General features: G+C 41.2%; 1 protein-coding gene across 4 annotated transcripts in view; it reads left to right on the top strand.

Annotated features, from left to right (window-relative positions):
- Positions 1–18,245, top strand: part of LOC139154351 (disco-interacting protein 2 homolog C) — a 416,316-nt gene that overhangs the window by 210,721 nt on the left and 187,350 nt on the right. The window lies entirely within an intron of this gene.

The raw sequence follows: 18,245 nt of genomic DNA, 5'->3' as shown, positions 1-18,245 counted from the left end.
CTAAAGAAAGAGATAAAGAAGGATAAAAACACTTTGGATCAGGATTAGTGGAGGATTTAAAGGAAAACTCCATAAATCGTGTGTGATATTTAAATAAATGGTCATATCATTTTGTATACAACTCATAAAATACCTGTGGGTGCTACCTGCAAATGCATACATGCTGGTAATATGCTATTTTATTACAAAGAATTCTTAACATATGGGGAAACTCATTTTATACAGTGGTACCTGGTTATTAATTGTTAATTGATTCTACAAGACCCAATAAGTACCACTGGGGCAAAATTTTGAGATCAGAAAGTATTGAGTACAAAATTCAATGAGTTTTAAGTAGTTAAAGTAACTACCGTATATACTCGAGTATAAGCCGAGTTTTTCAGCCCAAAAAATGGGCTGAAAAACACAGCCTCGGCTTATACTCGGGTCATCGACAAAGTCACCACACGAGGGCGCCATTGCTTGAGCCAGAGCGAGGAGGCACCAGCTTTTGTCCCCTCTCGCACGCCGTAGTTCCTCTCCCTAGCTCAAGCAGAGGCAGCCATTTGCTCCAACCGAGGGGAAAAATGCACTCTCTACATTGGTATTTTGTGGTAGTTGCTGTCCTTGCTTGGATAGGATCTAATAATGTGTTATGAGGCAGAGCTAGACAGGAATTCTTTTTCTATCTGTCTATCTTTCTATCTATCTATTTTTCTATCTAACTATTTTTCTATCTATCTATCTATCTATCTGTATCTATTTCTATCTATCTATCTATCTATCTATCTATCTATCTATCTATCTATCTATCTATCTATTTTTCTGTCTGTCTGTCTGTCTGTCTGTCTGTCTATCTTTCTATCTATATCTATCTATCTATCTATCTATCTATCTATCTATCTATCTATCTATCTATCTATCTATCTATTTGGTTTTCTATGCTGATAACCTCACAGCAGCTAATGCTGAAGCTCTTCTTTGGATACACTTATTTATTTGTTTGTTTGTTTGTTTATTTATTTAATTGGATTTGTATGCAATCCCTCTCCAAGGACTCAGGGTGGCTCACAGCATATATAAAAACAGAACAATAATGTAAATCCAATTAATGATGAGAAGGAATCCAGTTTTGAAGGATTTTAACTCTTAGGTTTTAGCTTTGTTCCTGATCGAGCTACTTTTTTTACTTTTTAATTTATTGTTAATATTGTTAATTTGTTTACCCTCTTTTAAATTTACAGAGCTAGTTTACTGGTTTTCTTTAAAATAAATATTCTAAAACATGTCTCAATCAATGTAATTTTATTGTTTTCCATTTTTATAAGTTACCAGTAGCCACTGCATTTTCTAACCTCGGCTTATACTTGGGTCAATATGTTTTCCCAGTTTTTGTGGCAAAAATTGGTGCCTCGGCTTATACTCGGGTCGGCTTATACTCGAGTATATACGGTACTTTAAAGTACCATTGTATTTTAAGATTCATCAGCTATTTTTTTCACTATTTTCTTTCTAAAGATCATGGGCTTCCAAATATGATAATTTGTGTAGACTTGTTAGTCTTCAAAATGTCACAGAACTTTTAGTGCAAAGTACTTGTTGAAAAATTATTATTATTTTATAATGTCAGAGGAACCTATGCAGATGAATTTTCTGGAAGTTGAGTCATGACAACTAGACTTCTGTATATTCATTATCTGTTTTATTTTATTTTTTCCATAATAGAACTAAAGGTGATGTGTGCGATTTTCCCTCTCACTATGCCCTAATATGAGGCAGTCCCATTCAAATTCATATGGTTACTGTAGTGTTTCTCAATTATTTCCCCTCCCCCAACTCTCCACCGCGATGATTGTTTCCAATATTCAGCATGTTTTTACTGAAAAATCTCAAGCGGCTTATCAGCATGATTGGGGTATAATATGTTTAAGTGACGCCTTAATTTATTGGCTTCATGTGTCTGCTGCCAACATTTTTTAGACACAGTAAACATGCCGATCTTTCCTCGTCTCCCATTGTAGTCACAGTGAAGCCAAGCGTTACATATGCTTTGTCATATTTCCTCATCTTAGCTTTTGGGAGATTTACATTTGTCACATTATCTCATTTCATTTCCACAGAGTATTACAAGGAGTAGGGCAGCCTTATATAGAGTGTGCAACAGTAGTCCATTCAGAAGATGACCAGGGCATGAATTCCTAAGAGTAGAACTTCCAGATCCAGGAACAGGCCTTCAATATGAAGTGTAACTAAGGTCTTCCTAGCCACAACTGCCACTTGGTTTTCAGCAGGAATCATGAAGCCCAGAACTTTCTCCAGATTGCACACCTATTGTCTGTTTTGGGCATGGCAATCCTATTTAGCAGGTAAATTCCCAAATCTGAGAGAACACAAACTTCTCCAAGCCACTCAATCTTTATTTATTTTTTATTTATTGTTAGAGTTGAAAGGGACCATGAAGGCTATCGAGTTCAACCCCCTGCCCAATCAGGAACCCTATAGTACACCAGTCAAGTGGCAGTTCAATCTTCTCTTAAAGATGTCCAGAGTGTAATCTTATCAGAGTCCAATCTTATCAGAGTTCAACTGACCTCTGTTGAAAGTCAACCTTAAAAGGCAGAAACTATCAAGTATTTCAATATAGATAGCCCTTATCTTGCAACTATGACTGTTTTTATACAAATGGGTTTTATTATGGGGTTTTAGTTTTAGATATTATATTCAACTTTCTTATTGCTCTGTATCTTTTTGTATTGTATTATACTATTTTGTAAGCTTCCCTGATTCTTTTGGGATTGGGTGGCATAGAAGTCGAATAAATAAATAAACAAAAAAACCAACAAACTTTTAATTTAGTGACTATTCAAAATTACAACAACACTGAAAAAAATGACTTATAACTTGTTTTCAAATTACGATTGTTGATCATGGGCAAATGATCAGAATTGAACTCCTGGCAACTAGCTCATATTTATGATTGTTATAATACCCCAGGATCAGGTGATCACCTTTTGCAATCTTCTGACAAGTAAAATCACTTCATTTCACGACCATGTTAATAACTTAATCCCTGCAGTGATTTATGTAAAAAATGTGCAAGAAAGGTCATAAAATGGAGAAAATTCAATTAACAACTGTCTTGGTTAGCAATAGAATTACTTGTACCGTATTCTTAACCCTGTGATAAGATTTTTCCACAGGTCCACATCTCTACCATTAGAGGTGAACTGAAATGCCTGTCATTACAAACTTTTTGAAAAATGCATCAGCTATTTTTTCCCCTACTATTTGGTTCTAAAGACCATGACTTAATTTATGTAGATTTGTTAGTCTTCAAAATGTCACAGAACTTTTAGTGCAAAGTACCCGTTTAGAAATTATTATTATTTTATATGTCAGAGGAACCTGTGCAGATGAATTGTCTGGAAGTTGAGTCATGACAACTGGACTTCTGTAGATTCGTTATAAGTTCTAAGGTTGTTTGCTGTAATTGATTTGGTCTTATGCTTACTTTTAGTCCCTTTTTTCCATTGTGCCCCCTGACTTCATTATTAGTGCTTTCAATCAAAGGCCTTTATAATCAGTTAATCTATTGATTTTTTAATTGATTTATTTTTTTAATATTCTTTGGTTTTGTCAATTAATGCATTCATAATGCATCATTAATAACCTCTTTTGCTCTTTGATATTTTCGTCAATTGGTCAGCTTGACCATTTGGCATCTTCCATACCTATGTTAAAATATGTTAGATGATTCAAAGCATTGTTTTGCTTGCATATGTGAAATTAAGGATATTGTATAGTACTCCCATTTTATGGAATATATGGTTTTCTTCTTTATTCGTTATAACTTTGGCATTTCCGTCTCTAGCAACAAACAGCACATCTTGTTTATATATTTTGTCGATTTCAGATTTAACTTTTCATTAAAACCAATCCGCTCTTCTATATCAGTGATACAAAAAGCACAGACATATTAAAAGGGTTTCTAAGAAGGCTATTTATATATGCCGCCCCTCAATGAACTATTTGGTTACTGGTTACATTGTATCCTAAACTTTTCTATACTCTTATTGACTTTGCAAATATAGGTAGTTCTCGACTTACAAGCACAATTGAGCCCAGAATTTATGTTGTTAAGTGAGAAATTTGTTAAGTGAGTTTTGCCCCATTTTACGTCTTTTCTTGCGATATTTGTTAAGGGAATCACCACAGTTGTTAAATTAATAACCTGTTTTTTTAAATGAATCTGGCTTTCCAATTCATTTGGCTTGCCAGAAGGTCACAAAAGGCGATCACATGACCCTGGAACACTGCAACTGTCATAAATGTGAGTCAGTTGTCAAGCATCTGAATATAAATCATATGATCATGGGGGGGATGCTGCAGAGGTCATATGTGTGAAAAATGGCCATAAGTCACTCTTCTGAGTGCCATTGTAACTTCAGATGGTCACTAAAGAACTGTTGTAAGTCAAGGATTTACCTGTACAGTAATGCTGTTCCTTATTTGTTTTATGAAAGCATTACTGTAATAAACTGTGTGATTACCTGACTGTCCAATTGCAGTCCATTTTAGTTCACTGATAGAATAGAATAGAATAGAATTTTTATTGGCCAAGTGTGATTGGACACACAAGGAATTTGTCTTGGTGCATGTGCTCTCAGCATACATAAAATAAAATCTACATTTGTCAAGAATCATGTGGTACAACACTTAATGATTGTCATAGGGGTCAGATAAGCAATGAAGAAGCAATATTAATAAAAATCTTAGGATATAAGCAACAAGTTACAGTCATACAGTCAACATGGGATGAAATGGGTGAAAGGAATGATGAGAAAAACTAGTAGAATAGAAGTGCAGATTTAGTAAAAAGTCTGACAGTGTTGAGGGAATTATTTGTTTAGTAGAGTGATGGCGTTCGGGAAAAAACTGTTCTTGTGTCTAGTTGTCTTGGTGTGCAGTGCTCTGTAATGGACATTTTGAGGGTAGGAGTTGAAACAATTTGTGTCCAGGATGTGAGGGGTCAGTAAATATTTTCCCCGCCCTCTTTTTGACTCGTGCAGTATACAGGTCCTCAATGGAAGGCAGGTTGGCAGCAATTGTTTTTTCTGCAGTTCTGATTGTCCTCTGAAGTCTGTGTCGATCCTGTTGGGTTGCAGCACCAAACCAGACAGTTATAGAGGTGCAGATGACAGACTCAATGATTCCTCTGTAGAACTGTATCAGCAGCTCCTTGGGCAGTTTGAGCTTCCTGAGCTGGCGCAGAAAGAACATTCTTTGTTGTGCTTTTTTGATTATGTTTTTGATGTTAGATGACCATTTTAGTTCACTGATGCCCTAAAAAAAATAGTGTGTAGACAGTGTTCTTTTCATCTTTCACTGAATTGAACTTTCCCATATCTGTGTTTCTTCTGTTCCAAATTCCCACTATAATTCTGTCTTTGCAGCTTTAGATTTTCTTTTCCTGTATAGCAATATTAACAACTATATGCCCCAAAGGAGTTATTAATCTAACCACATCATAAAGACCATTAATGCTCCATAAGGCATGAGGAGTGCCTTATGACCTCAGGGGGCTTTTATCCAGGGCTATATCGTCCATCAGTTTATTTTGGCATTTCATGTGATTTCTTCCTCTCTTTTTGGTAAAAATACAAGAAATTGTTTATTATTACCTTCTCTCACACCTTATGAAATTATAGTTTTGGTATTGTCATTAAGCTGATTATCTGTCCATAGCATATTTCTATATTGCAACTGTTTGATTAGGATAAGATAGGATAGGATAGGACAGGGACAGGGACAGGAATAGGAATAGGCATGGCATAACATAGAACAGAACAGGACAGGACTTAGGAGGTCTTCTGGTCCAACTCCCTGCTCAAGCAGGAGATTGTATACCAGTGATGGCGAACCTGTGGCACGGGTGTCACAGGTGGCATGTGGAGCCATACCTGTTGGCACGTGAGCCGTTGCCCAAGGTCAGCTCCAATGTGCATGTGTGTGCCGGCCAGCACAGAGGCTCTTGGAGGACGTTTTTGGCTTCCAGGGGACCTTTGGGGGAGATGGGAGAGGGTGTTTTTACACTCCCCCGGCTCCAGGGAAGCCTTTGGAGCCTGGGGAGTGCAAAATACAAATGTACTGGTCCCACCAGAAGTTGGGAAACAGGCTGTTTCTGGCCTCCGGGGGACCTCCAGGGGGTAAAGGGAGCTGTTTTTGTCCTTCCCAGGCATTGTATAGGTGTGGGCACTCACGCATGCGCGATATTGTGCACCCATGCTCTTTCGGCACCCAAGTAAAAAAAAGGTTTGCCATCACTGTCATATACCATTCCAGACAAGTGATTGTCAAGTCTCTTCACCCACTACTTCTGAAAGCATACTATTTCACTGATTAATTGTTCTCACTGTTAGGAAGTTTCTCCCTAATTCTAGGTTGCTTATTATTTATTGCATGGAGGTGCAATTCTATACAAGTAGTCCTCAGTTTATAACCATTCATTAAATGACTGTTGAATGGCATTGTGGAAAAAATTGACTTTTGACTAATTCTTGCCGCATCCCCAAAGTTTCCGGTGCATGGCAACGAGGATGTTTATAATGGTTGCAACCTCCAGGGCTCCTGAGATTGTCATTCACAACTTTCCTAGGGAGCTTCTGACCACGCAAAGTCAATGGGTGAAGCCACATTTGGTTAACAGCTACATGATTCACAAAACAGCTGCAATTCACTTAACAAACATGTCAAAAAAATTGTAAAATGAGGCATGATACAGGGCTCAATTGTGATTGTAAGTCAGGAACAAGCTGTATACTTTACCTACCGTAACAGTTCAATAAATTTAATTTATCCAGTCAGTGGGGCGAATGTCATGATTTGGATCACTCTGCAGGGAATATATATTCTTGGTGGATATCCCCTCCTTGCCTGTTGCTCCAAGAAACAGCTGCACATCCACAGTGAGGCAGCATAGCTTCACTTGATAGGTGCCAGAATATGAAAAGTATGGTATTTATGTTAGAAGATAGTCACATTTCCAAAGCAAACATTGGGCTGTTACTTTCTGTGGGTGGCTGTGGGAAAATATGAGCAAGTAATGCTTTCTCTGAATGCTTTTTAGCTAGAGGAAAGGAATAGTGTCGAGTGCAGCAAATAATCTGAAAATAGTGAAGGAAGTATCAACAAACCATTTCATTGCTTGCATTACAGTCTTGCCCAGATAAAGAGCTATAACCTTAGTTATTTCAAGAGTATTCAATTTCCCACTCTGTTTGCAACTACTGTTTAATTTTTTGTCTTCCACATCAAATGAGTAAGATTTTACTACTAAGCCTCTATAGTAAGTAAAGACCTTGGATTCCCCTTTCTCAATTTTTATAGCTTCATCCAATAAAAGTGTTTTAAAGCAACCAGTTGGTTAAAGTCAAATGCTCTCCAGAACTAGTCATTTTATTTGCATCTTTTCAAAATAGCCAATACTAAGTTATGGTCTTTCTCTTGCTAATGCTGATAAAGTTTGCTGGTCAGAATGAACTCTTGCTTTTTCTCTTTCCCATTTATGAAATGAGGAAATATTTGGGGAATGGAAGATGATAAATTATTTGTTCAAATGTTCTTTAAATCCTTGAAATTTTGTTCATGCATCTAAATATTGGGCTAAAACTAGCTTTCTAAACATTCAAAAACCACCTTTCTTTTTAACCTGTCTTATATTTCTCAGATCATTTGAATGACTTTATATGTTGCTTTAACCCATGAGATTTCAATAATGCCAAGTTAAGTGCAATTAATCCATCAAACTTTAACATACATGTTGCAATTCCCAAAGAGATATATTTAAAAGTTGGCTGTAAATTCTATTGTTTGCTATAAATCCAAAAGGAGATATGTGAATTTTTGCTATATGATATTTGCTATTCTAGATTCTGGATTTATGAAGTGTTAATATCGAAACTATCCCTAGTTTTAGTGAGAAGTCTCAAAATTGCTTTCTTTTTTTTTTTGAAATTAATTTGTTCTATAATTCTTAAGCAAACTTGATAGTTTTTATTGACCTCATATTTTGAATCAATCCATACAAGTAGCCATCTATTTGGCCCTGCACCAAAACTCTTGTCACATATTCTTTCATCTTAGATTGATTGGATCTCTGTTTTGAGCTTTTCAGCTAAAAGGCTTATACTCAGCCCATTAGCTTCCTATCAGTGTAGGGTAGTTGGATCCCCGGAGTATAATATATTGATGCTCACCATTTTCCTGTTCCCTTCCTAGCATGAAATATTACTTTACTTCATTGTATTCTTGGTGGACGTTTTCTAATAGGATACACATTCTTTTGAAAAGAACTTTCAGTGTTATTTATAACTTCAGCTTCTAGCTTGTTTAGTTCATAGAAGACCTTCTTATACAATTATTTGCACATACAATATTTATGGTGAAAAAGAATGACCCACTCTTGATTTACAATTATGAGGCGAAATGCCAAAATGAAGAAAACGAATCCATTGCTGATGTATTAAATTTATTTCATAGAGATGCTGCAGGAAATGACGAGGCTGAACTCGGAGGAATCAAACCCATCATCAGTCTTGAATCCCTGTACACCAACAGGAAATCTAAGTCCAACCTACCTTGAATACCTTTCTATTCTTAACTCCTTCTAATTTCCTTTGACCATTAATAGTTCAGATTTTTGAAGACCACTTAAGCTTAGAATAAATTTTTATACATATTTGAACTGCCTGGATCCCCTGAGTTCCCTGGTACTTGACAGATGCGTGTTGGATGAGTGCTTTTATAAGTTAAATTGTAAGCTATATACAAGTAGTCTCAGCATAGGACCACAGCTGAGCCCAAAATTTCAATTGCTAAGCAAGACAATTTTTAAATCAGTTTTACCCCATTTCACAACCTTTCTTGCCACAGCTGTTCAGGGAATCACTGCATTGTTGGTAATACGGGTATTATTTTATTTGTTTGTTTGTTTATTTTTTTTGTCGAGTACGTATTGGTGGTACACAAAGATATAATAATATTCATATACATGATACTAGTAAAAGAGAAACATTAGGACAGGGGGCGGAACGCACTCTGGTGCACTTATGCACGTCCCTTACTGACCTGTTAGATATCGGGAGAGATCAACAGTGGATAGTCTAAGGGTAAAGTTTTGGGGGTTAGGTGATGATACTACAGAGTCTGGTAGTAAGTTCCATGCATCAACTATTCAGTTACTAAAGTAGTATTTCCTGCAGTCGAGTTTAGAACGGTTTACTTTAAGTTTGTATCTGTGATGTGCTCTTGTGTTGTTGTGGAGGAAGCTGAAATAATCGTTGACAGGAAGGATGTTGTAGCAGGTGATTTTATGGGCTATGCTTAGGTCATGCTTAAGGCAACGTAGTAATATTAAGTGAATCCTCATTGGCTTTACTTGTCAGAAGGTTACAAATGCTGTCGTATGACCCCAGATCACTGCAACCATAATAAAAGTATGAATCAGTAGCCAAACTTCCAAATTTTGATGAGATAGCCATGGAGATGCTGCAACAGTTGTGAAAAATGATCCTATCACTTTGTTCATTGCCATTGCAACTTTGAACAGCCACTAAAACGAATGTATGTATGTATGTTGTATGTATGTATGTATGTATGTATGTATGTATGTACAGTATATCACCAACTGGATAAAAGTCTTTTCTGTAGGTCCAAGATGGAAAAAAAGTACAAGTTCTGGAATTATTCTTTGACTATTGTTGCTAGCAGTACTAAGAGTTTTAGCCTAGTGTTTCTCATATTTAGCCTTACAAGAAAAGTTCTCATTCTAGCATATGAGTGGTTCTAGTCTGTTGAAGTTGACTTGGTATTTTTTTTAGTTTAACCAATTACCTGATTTATGTAAGACTTGTTTATCATTCTGATTTCCCTAGAATGAATATTTTTTTAAGGATATGCCAGATTAATTCTAAAAGATTTTATTACTACTGGTTGGATGCATGCTTCCATTCTTAACACTGTTTCCTAAGGCCTTTCTTCTTCTTCTTATAACTAATAATCATATGGATTAAATTTAGTTAAAGAAGTGATACATGATGTGATCTCAAGCAGGAAATTTGGTTGTAGAGAGGACTGGTTATGTATGAGTCTGTGGTAAATATTTAAATCTTTTTGACTGGTAAAACAAAATGTATAGTACATCAAACCTTCTATTGTAATGGTTTGAATTTGTATGATTGTTGAGAGCATTCAATTGCTCAGAGAACAAAATGATTTGTAGGCAGCTTCTGTAAGACAAGGGAAAATTGTTTGTTTCATATTAAATCCATACGATAAATTCAAGACAATGCACCATGTGTTAGCTGCAAATACTGGAAAGAAAGATGTGAATAATTAAAGATTGGAGAACTGGGAAATCAAAAAATGTGGAGGACTAAAATTGCAGCAAACGGGTACTGGTCTGTTGTAGATATTTCCACAAAATGTTTACAATTTGTGAAAGAGGAATCGAAGTGGATTATTCTTTACATTGACAAAAATAATAGTGTATTCCAGAACAGCAAGTTGGGATGTACTACTGTATTTTCAGTAAGATGGAATTCCTGATTTCATGATACTTTATTTTCCTATAAATCACATTGCATGGATAGACAACTTTCATGTATTAAATAATTTATTATGTGTCATGCTTTTTAATAAGAAAGTTAAATATTAAAAGGAGCAAAAATCATTATCAGAATCATCCAGCTAATATTAACTTGTGCAGAGCAGGTAAATAAAGGTAGAAGAGTTGGACTAATAAATAGCAATAGCACTTAGACATATAGTGTGGGGGGGAAGTATTTAGTCAGACACCGATTTTTCAAGTTCTCCCACTTAAAAAGATGAGAGAGGCCTGTAATTGACATAATAGGTAGACCTCAACCATGAGAGACAATGTGAGAAAACACATCCAGAAAATCACATTGTCTGATTTTTAATGAATTTATTTCCAAATTAATGTGAAAAATAAGTATTTGGTCAATAACAAAAGTTCATCTCAATACTTTGTTATATATCCTTTGTTGGCAATGACAGAGGTCAAACATTTTCTGTAAGTCCTCACAAGGTTGGCACATACTGTTGATGGTATGTTGGCCCATTCCTCCATGCAGATCTCCTAAAGTTTTTTATAAGGTTGAGATCTGGAGACTGGCTAGGTCACTCCAGGACCTTAAAATGCTTCTTACAAAGCCACTCCTTTATTGCCTTGGCAGTGTATTTGTATTTGGGATCATTGTCATGCTGAAAGATCTACCCATGTTTCATCTTCAGTGCCCTTGCTGATGGAAGGTGGTTTGCACTCAAAATCTCACAAAACGTGGCTCCATTTATTCTTTCATGTACACGGATCAGTCGTCCTGGTCCCTTTGCAGAGAAACTGCCCCAAAACATGATTGATTGATTGTTTTATTCTCCGTACTGAAGGAGCGGGTCCAGCAGTCACATGGGTTGCTCATGTCCAATCCGGTGGAACTGAGCCTAGTATTAAAAAAGCTTGCCGGATCCGCCCCTTCCCCAGAATTCGCTCAGTTCGCATATCCTGCGGTTGTATTGTGATAGCTCGTTCAACATTCTAACACCTTCCCTTCGATCTTTTTCTTCAAAAGTAGTAAGATTTGTTTTATCATTATTATTTACTTGCACTAATAGCGCCAGCCGTTTGTGGCTCGGCTTTTTTCCTTTGGAGAAGTTGCGGTTTCGTTTTCCCCCGGCGGTTTTGCCGTGTACGATCCCCGCGGCCGCTTGTGGATTCTTTTAATCCTTTGGCCTGGAGGTTCTGGTGCAAGTATTAATCTATTGATTTATTGATTCTTTACTGTATATAAAATATTAAAGGGCTTAAGAATTACCTCCTGCGGAGTGAGACGTCTTTCTAGTCTCCTGGACTTAGTCGATCGCTTCCCCTTTAAGAAATATACGGAGCGATTTTTCGGCGCGAAGGCCTTCGCGCCCTTTTTAAATTTAGGCCTCTCGTGTTGGCCTCCTGCCAGCCGCGTAGGCCTCAGTCCACCGCGTGGATCCCGGAGCGGGCCTTGGGGGTCCCAGGCTAAATTCTCCACCGGCTAAGCCTCCAACCAGAGTGCCTTGGTTTACTTAATTAAAAAGTTTAGGGAGGCTGGCCCCGCTGGATTTGGGGACACGAACTCTGGGTTTGCCCAGATTGTCCTCAAGTCTCAGCAGCTTCGAGGCCTCGAAGCAGGATCCATTCCTCTTGGGAAGTCCTTGAAATTCTTCTCCTTATTTATTCAGTTATTGGCTCAGCCTTGTCTTCTGTTAATTGTCAGACTATGGCTACCTTTCCCAAGAGAGGCACAACTAAAGGTCCCAGAGAGGCCAGGCCTACAGGCGATGAGATTACTAGTATCCCCCAGGCCTCTTCCTCCTCTTCTCCAGGGGCCCGCCCCTCGACCAAGGTCACCAGGGCCGAGAAGAGAAGGGACCTAGCCCTACAAAGAATCCATGACAAATCAGCAAAACGTTTGAAAGTGCAGGCCCAAGTAATCAGTAGTCAAGACCCCCCAGAGGCTTCTAGTCTACCTCCTTCTGGGGTCCCTGTGTTATCTCTGGATGAGCCTAACCTAGACAGACCCCAACCTAACCTATGGGGCATAGGTCCAGAGGAACCAGATATTATTGAAGATTCTCCCCAGCCAGGATCCTCCCAGGCTTTTAGGGATTCTTCTGCCACCCCTGCTGATATTTCCAGTTTACCTCCTGAGTTCCAATCTATTTTTGCTGTGTTGTCCAAGGCCATTGATGCCAAACTCTCCACCATCAATGAGCTTCCCTTACCTCCTCCTCCTTCTCGTCCCTCCCGCCCCTTGGGTTCTTCCCCAGCGGTTAGAGCTCCTATTCAGGATGATTCAGATTCCTCTCAGGACGAATATGAGGATATGGAGGATGATGAGGATCCCTTTCAAGGCCTATCAGATGATGAGGAATCCCAAATAAAGGTTCCTTCTCCAATTACCATTTTTCCTTCTCAATTATTCAAATCTCTCCTCCTCAAAGCTAGAATTTCTACGGGATTAGCGGCCCAGGAGAAACAAGCCTCCACTTCCACTGATCCCCCGGAGGAGAATTTACCTTACTTCACAGAGGAACAGGAGGATAACGAGGTAATTCCTATGCCTAAATTGTTTAAAGATGCTTTACTCAAACAGTGGGATTTCCCAGCCCTCTGGCCTTAAATCCCTCCACCAAGGACAGAAAGTTGTACAAACTTTCCTCTTCCTATGAAGAGCTTCTATCCTTTCCCAAACCGGATGAACCTGTCAAGATCCTTCACTCGGCAGCGGCTGTGCCAGGCGAGGCGGAGAAGTCCTCCGCCCAGAGGACAAGCGCATTGAACAAATGCTCAAAAGAGGATTCACCGCAGTTCCTGGGCCATTAAAAGTTCTGCAGCGGCTTCCTTTTTCTCCAGAGCCATGCTGCTGTGGCTTCGCCAACTTCAACAGCATATTCCTCCCGATGACTTGAGAGGTCAACAAGACTTCACAAGGTCTTTGCAGCTGCCAGTACGTGGCTGATGCCACCTTGCAATCTACTAGATTTTCTGCTAAGTCCATTGCAGCTTCTACAACGGCAAGAAGACTCCTATGGATTCGCCCTTGGCAAGCGGGAGTACGCCAGAAGTGGCAGTTATCCCAGGGTCCCTTAAAGCGCGACCTTCTCTTCGGTGATCTTCTGGATCCACTCCTCACGGAAACCACGGACAAGAAGAAAGTTTTGGGTCCAACCACAAAAAGGCTACCAAAACGCAGTCCTTTCGTCGCCCAGGGCGCCAGCAAGATCAAGCGGTTTCCTATCAGAGATCTCCAGGTCAGTATTCCCCCCGCTTTCGTTCCCAAGGTAGGAACTCCAGGGGTAGAGGTTTCGCTTCCAAAGGGGAGCTTCCTCTAACAGGGCTTCAAAAAAACCTAGATGGTAATCTTTCCTCTATTCCCATAGGGGGTCGCCTAGCTCATTTCGCCCTAATTGGCGTCTCACCTCCAAGGACCCCTGGGTCATTGACACTGTTCAAACAGGCCTTCTTTAGAATTTATTTCTCCTCCCCCTAAACGTTTTATTTCCTGCCCTTCTCCCAGGTCCTCCTCAGATTGTAACCGTATGGAGGAGGCCATTTCTCATCTATTGTCCATCAGAGCCATTCAACCGGTTCCTTCCGGTCAGAAGGGCCTAGGTTTTTACTCCATCCTATTTATGGTTCCAAAGTCCTCCGGAGGTTGGAGAGCTATTTTGGATTTAAAGAAACTAAACCTATTCATCAAATATAGGAAGTTTAAGATGCACTCCTTGTCTTCTATTTTTGCCGCCATTCACACGGGAGATTTCATGGTCTCCTTAGAGCTCACTGAGGCCTACCTTCACAATTCCTATAGCCAAGTGCCACAGAAAATTTTTACGTTTTTCCTTTCAAGGCAGGCATTTCCAGTATAGGGCGATGCCATTTGGCCTTTCCTCGGCCCCTCGGGTCTTTACAAAGCTCTTGGGGTCCCTGGCGGCCTATATCCGGGCGTCTCCCATCCACTTTTTATGTTATCTTGATGATATTTTGATTCATGGGAACTCCCTAGAGAAAGTGAAAACAGACTTTTCTGTCACCATGTCAGTCCTTCAGGACCATGGATTTCCATCAACTTTGATAAAAGTCACCTCCAACCTTCCACTCCCATCTCACACCTGGGATCCATTATTGATTCAGAATCCTCCCAGGTTTTTCTCTCCCCCGAGAGAAAACTCAGTATAGTGGAGTTAATTCTAACATTTTATCTAATTCTTCAGTATCCATAGTAACTCTGTCCTTCCCTTTTGGGGAAAATGGTGTCATGCATAGGCATCATTCCCTGGGCTCGCCTTCATGCTAGGGAACTCCAGTGGCTCCTATTACCCTTTCAGAGATCGGGGCACAGCAACTCAAATCGGCGCATTGTCATCCCACCAAGTGTTCGCAGATCCTTCAAGTGGTGGAAGTCTCCGGCCATGGACAGAGGATCCCCGTTCAGGTGCCCGGATCAATTTGTCATCACCACAGATGCCAGTCGGTCTATCGGGATGGGGTGCCCACGCCCAGGGGATGATAGCCCAGGGTACGTGGTCCCCGGAGGAAGCTTCCAGGCCAATCAATTGGCTAGAGTTAAGAGCCGTTTCCCTGGCTCTGAGCATTTCTCTCCTCGCATTCCCAACCGGCACGTTCTCATTCTCACCGACAACATTGCCACAAAAAGCCATATCTGCAGACAGGGGGGCACGAGATCCAAGGCTCTCATGAGGGAGGCCCTCAAGTTAGGCCTTTGGGCGGAAAAACATCTCCAGTCGCTCCTAGCCGATCACATCTCGGGGAGCCTCAACGTCCAGGCGGATTGGCTATCCCGAGCAACGATAGACCCAGGAGAGTGGAACCTCCATCAAGACCTGTTCCATCAAATCAGCCTCAGATTCGGCTCTACCAATCCTGGATCTCTTCGCGACCAATGCGAACGCCCAACTCCCCTCGCTTCTTTTCCAGATTTCCATCCCCGGGAGCGGAAGCAAATCAATGCCCTCCGGAGTCCATGGGCCTCCAGGCCTACTCTACGCATTTCCTCCAATTCCAATCCTCCCGGACGTGATTCACAAGGTCCTCACCGAGAGGGCCCGAGTAATCTTAATCGCCCCTCATTGGCCCCGCCGGCCCTGGTTCGCGGATCTCCAACAGCTGGTCCGTCCAGGACCCTTGGCGACTCCCCGTTTCGGGTGGATATGCTGCGGCAGGGGGCCTCCTTTCATCCAGACCCGGAGTGGTTCCACCTCACCACCTGGCTGTTATCAGGAGAGACTTAGAACTGCGTGGTCATGACCCCGATTCAGTGGAGGTCATTTTAAAGGCCAGAAGGGGTTCGACCAATCGAATCTACGACCACACGTGGTCCAAGTTTCACCAGTGGTGTCTACAGGAAGGTCTCTCCCCTCTGTGCATCCCCATACACAGAATTATTTCCTTCCTTATGCAAGGCTTCCATAAAGGACTTTCCACCAGCACCCTCCGGCGTCATCTGGCTGCCATTTCATCTGTCCTGGGGGGCCCCCGCAGACAGCCTCTCCGATCCTTCCCTGAAGTTCAGGAATTCCTCAAGGGCATAGCCAACCTCAGACCTTCCAAGGTCCACAGGTATCCATCCTGGGATTTGCCACGGGTTCTCCATTCCCTCACGCAGGCACCATACGAACCCCTAAAATCGGCGTCCCTCAGGTACCTATCCTTTAAGGTAGCATTCCTGGTGGCTATTACCTCGGCCCGACGCATTTCGGAGCTGGCTGCCCTCTCAATCAGGCAGGACCTTTGTCAATTCCATCAGGACAAGGTAGTCTTGCGACTGGACCCCACCTTCTTACCCAAGGTCAGTTCCATGTTCCACAGATCTCAGGATATTGTCCTACCTTCCTTCTGCCTCCAACGAGACCATCCCTTGGCAATTAGATGGCACACCCTGGATCTCACCAGAGCGCTGAGAATCTATATCCAACGCACAGGACCCTTTCGGAGGTCAGAAGCACTTTTTATAGCCTATCACCCCAGAGTCATGGGGGCCAAAGTGTCTTCAACAGTAATAGGCCGTTGGATCAGAGGGACTATATCTAAGGCCTATGAGTCGGCCTCCCTCTCAGTTCCAAGGAACATCACAGCGCATTCCACCAGGAGCGCAGCCACCTCGGCCGCTTGGGCGACTCAAGCCCCGTTGGAGGAGGTCTGCAAAGCAGCCACTTGGGCCTCGCCAAATTCCTTCATCAGGCACTACAAGATTGATTCTTACGCTTCAGCGGACGCTGCCTTCGGCAGAAGGGTACTCCAATCCGTTATCTCACACGATAGCAATCTAATCCCACCCTAGGGACCATCTATTGGGTATGTCCCATGTGACTGCTGGACCCGCTCCTTCAGTACGGAGAATAGGCGTTGATTGCTTACCTGAACGCCTCTTCTCGTACGGTGAGCGGGTACAGCAGTCACTTCCCGCCCTTGTATGTGTCTTCTTTACCTTTCTATATCTTTCTTCCTCTAACAATGAGAGTTGAACACTACAGAGCTTCACAGCTGAGCCTAGTCTATGGATTCGCGAATTCTGGGGAAGGGGCGGATCCGGCAAGCTTTTTTAATACTAGGCTCAGTTCCACCGGATTGGACATGAGCAACCCATGTGACTGCTGTACCCGCTCACCGTACGAGAAGAGGCGTTCAGGTAAGCAATCAACGCCTATTTTGTTTGTTTGTTTGTTTGTTTGTTTGTTTGTTTGTATGCCGCCCCTCTCCGTAGACTCGTTGCCACCATCATGCTTCACACTAGATATTGTGCCCTTTGGATGTAACTCATCATTCTTCCTCAACCAAACACGGCGAGTTGTGTTTCTACCAAACAGTTCTGCTTTTGTTTCATCTGACCATATGACATTTCCCCAATACTCTTCTGGATCATCCAAATGCTCTCTAGCAAACTTCAGACCGGCCCGGACATGTACTGGCTTAAGCAGAGGGACGTGTCTGGCACTGCAGAATCTTGAGTCCCTGGCAGCATAGTGTGTTACTGATTTGTTTGTTTGTTTGTTTGTTCGTTCCTTCCTTCCTTCCTTCCTTCCTTCCTTCCTTCCTTCATTCATTCATTCATTCATTCAATTTTTATGCCGCCCTTCTCCTTAGACTCAGGGCGGCTTACAACATGTTATGTTGGTCCCAGCTCTCTGCAAGTCATTCACTAGGTCCCCCCATGTGGGTCTGGGATTTTTGCTCACCGTTCTTGTGATCATTTTGACCCCATGGGATGAGATTTTGCTTGTAGGCCCAGATCAAGGGAGATTATCAGTGGTCTTGTATGTCTTCCATTTTCTAATTATTGCTCCCAGAGTTGATTTCTTCACACCAAGCTGTTTGCCTATTGCAGATTCAGCCTGGTACAGGGCTACAATTTTGTTTCTGGTGTCCTTTGACAGCTCTTTGGTCTTCGCCATAGTGGAGTTTGAAGTGTGACGGTTTGAGGTTCTGGACAGGTGTCTTTTATACTGATAACAAATTCAAACAGGTGCCATTACTGCAGGTAATGAGTGGATGACAGAGGAACCTCTTGAATAAGAAGTTACAAGTCTGTGAGAGCCAGAAATATGCTTGTTTGTAGGTGACTAAATATTTATTTTCCACCATAATTTGGAAATAAATTCGTTAAAAATCAGACAATGTGATTTTCTGGATGTGT

Source organism: Erythrolamprus reginae, chromosome Z (assembly GCF_031021105.1).
Source record: "Erythrolamprus reginae isolate rEryReg1 chromosome Z, rEryReg1.hap1, whole genome shotgun sequence".
Taxonomy (NCBI): domain Eukaryota; kingdom Metazoa; phylum Chordata; class Lepidosauria; order Squamata; family Dipsadidae; genus Erythrolamprus; species Erythrolamprus reginae.
Note: the sequence above shows the minus strand (reverse complement) of the source record. Positions and strands in the feature narration are given on the sequence as shown.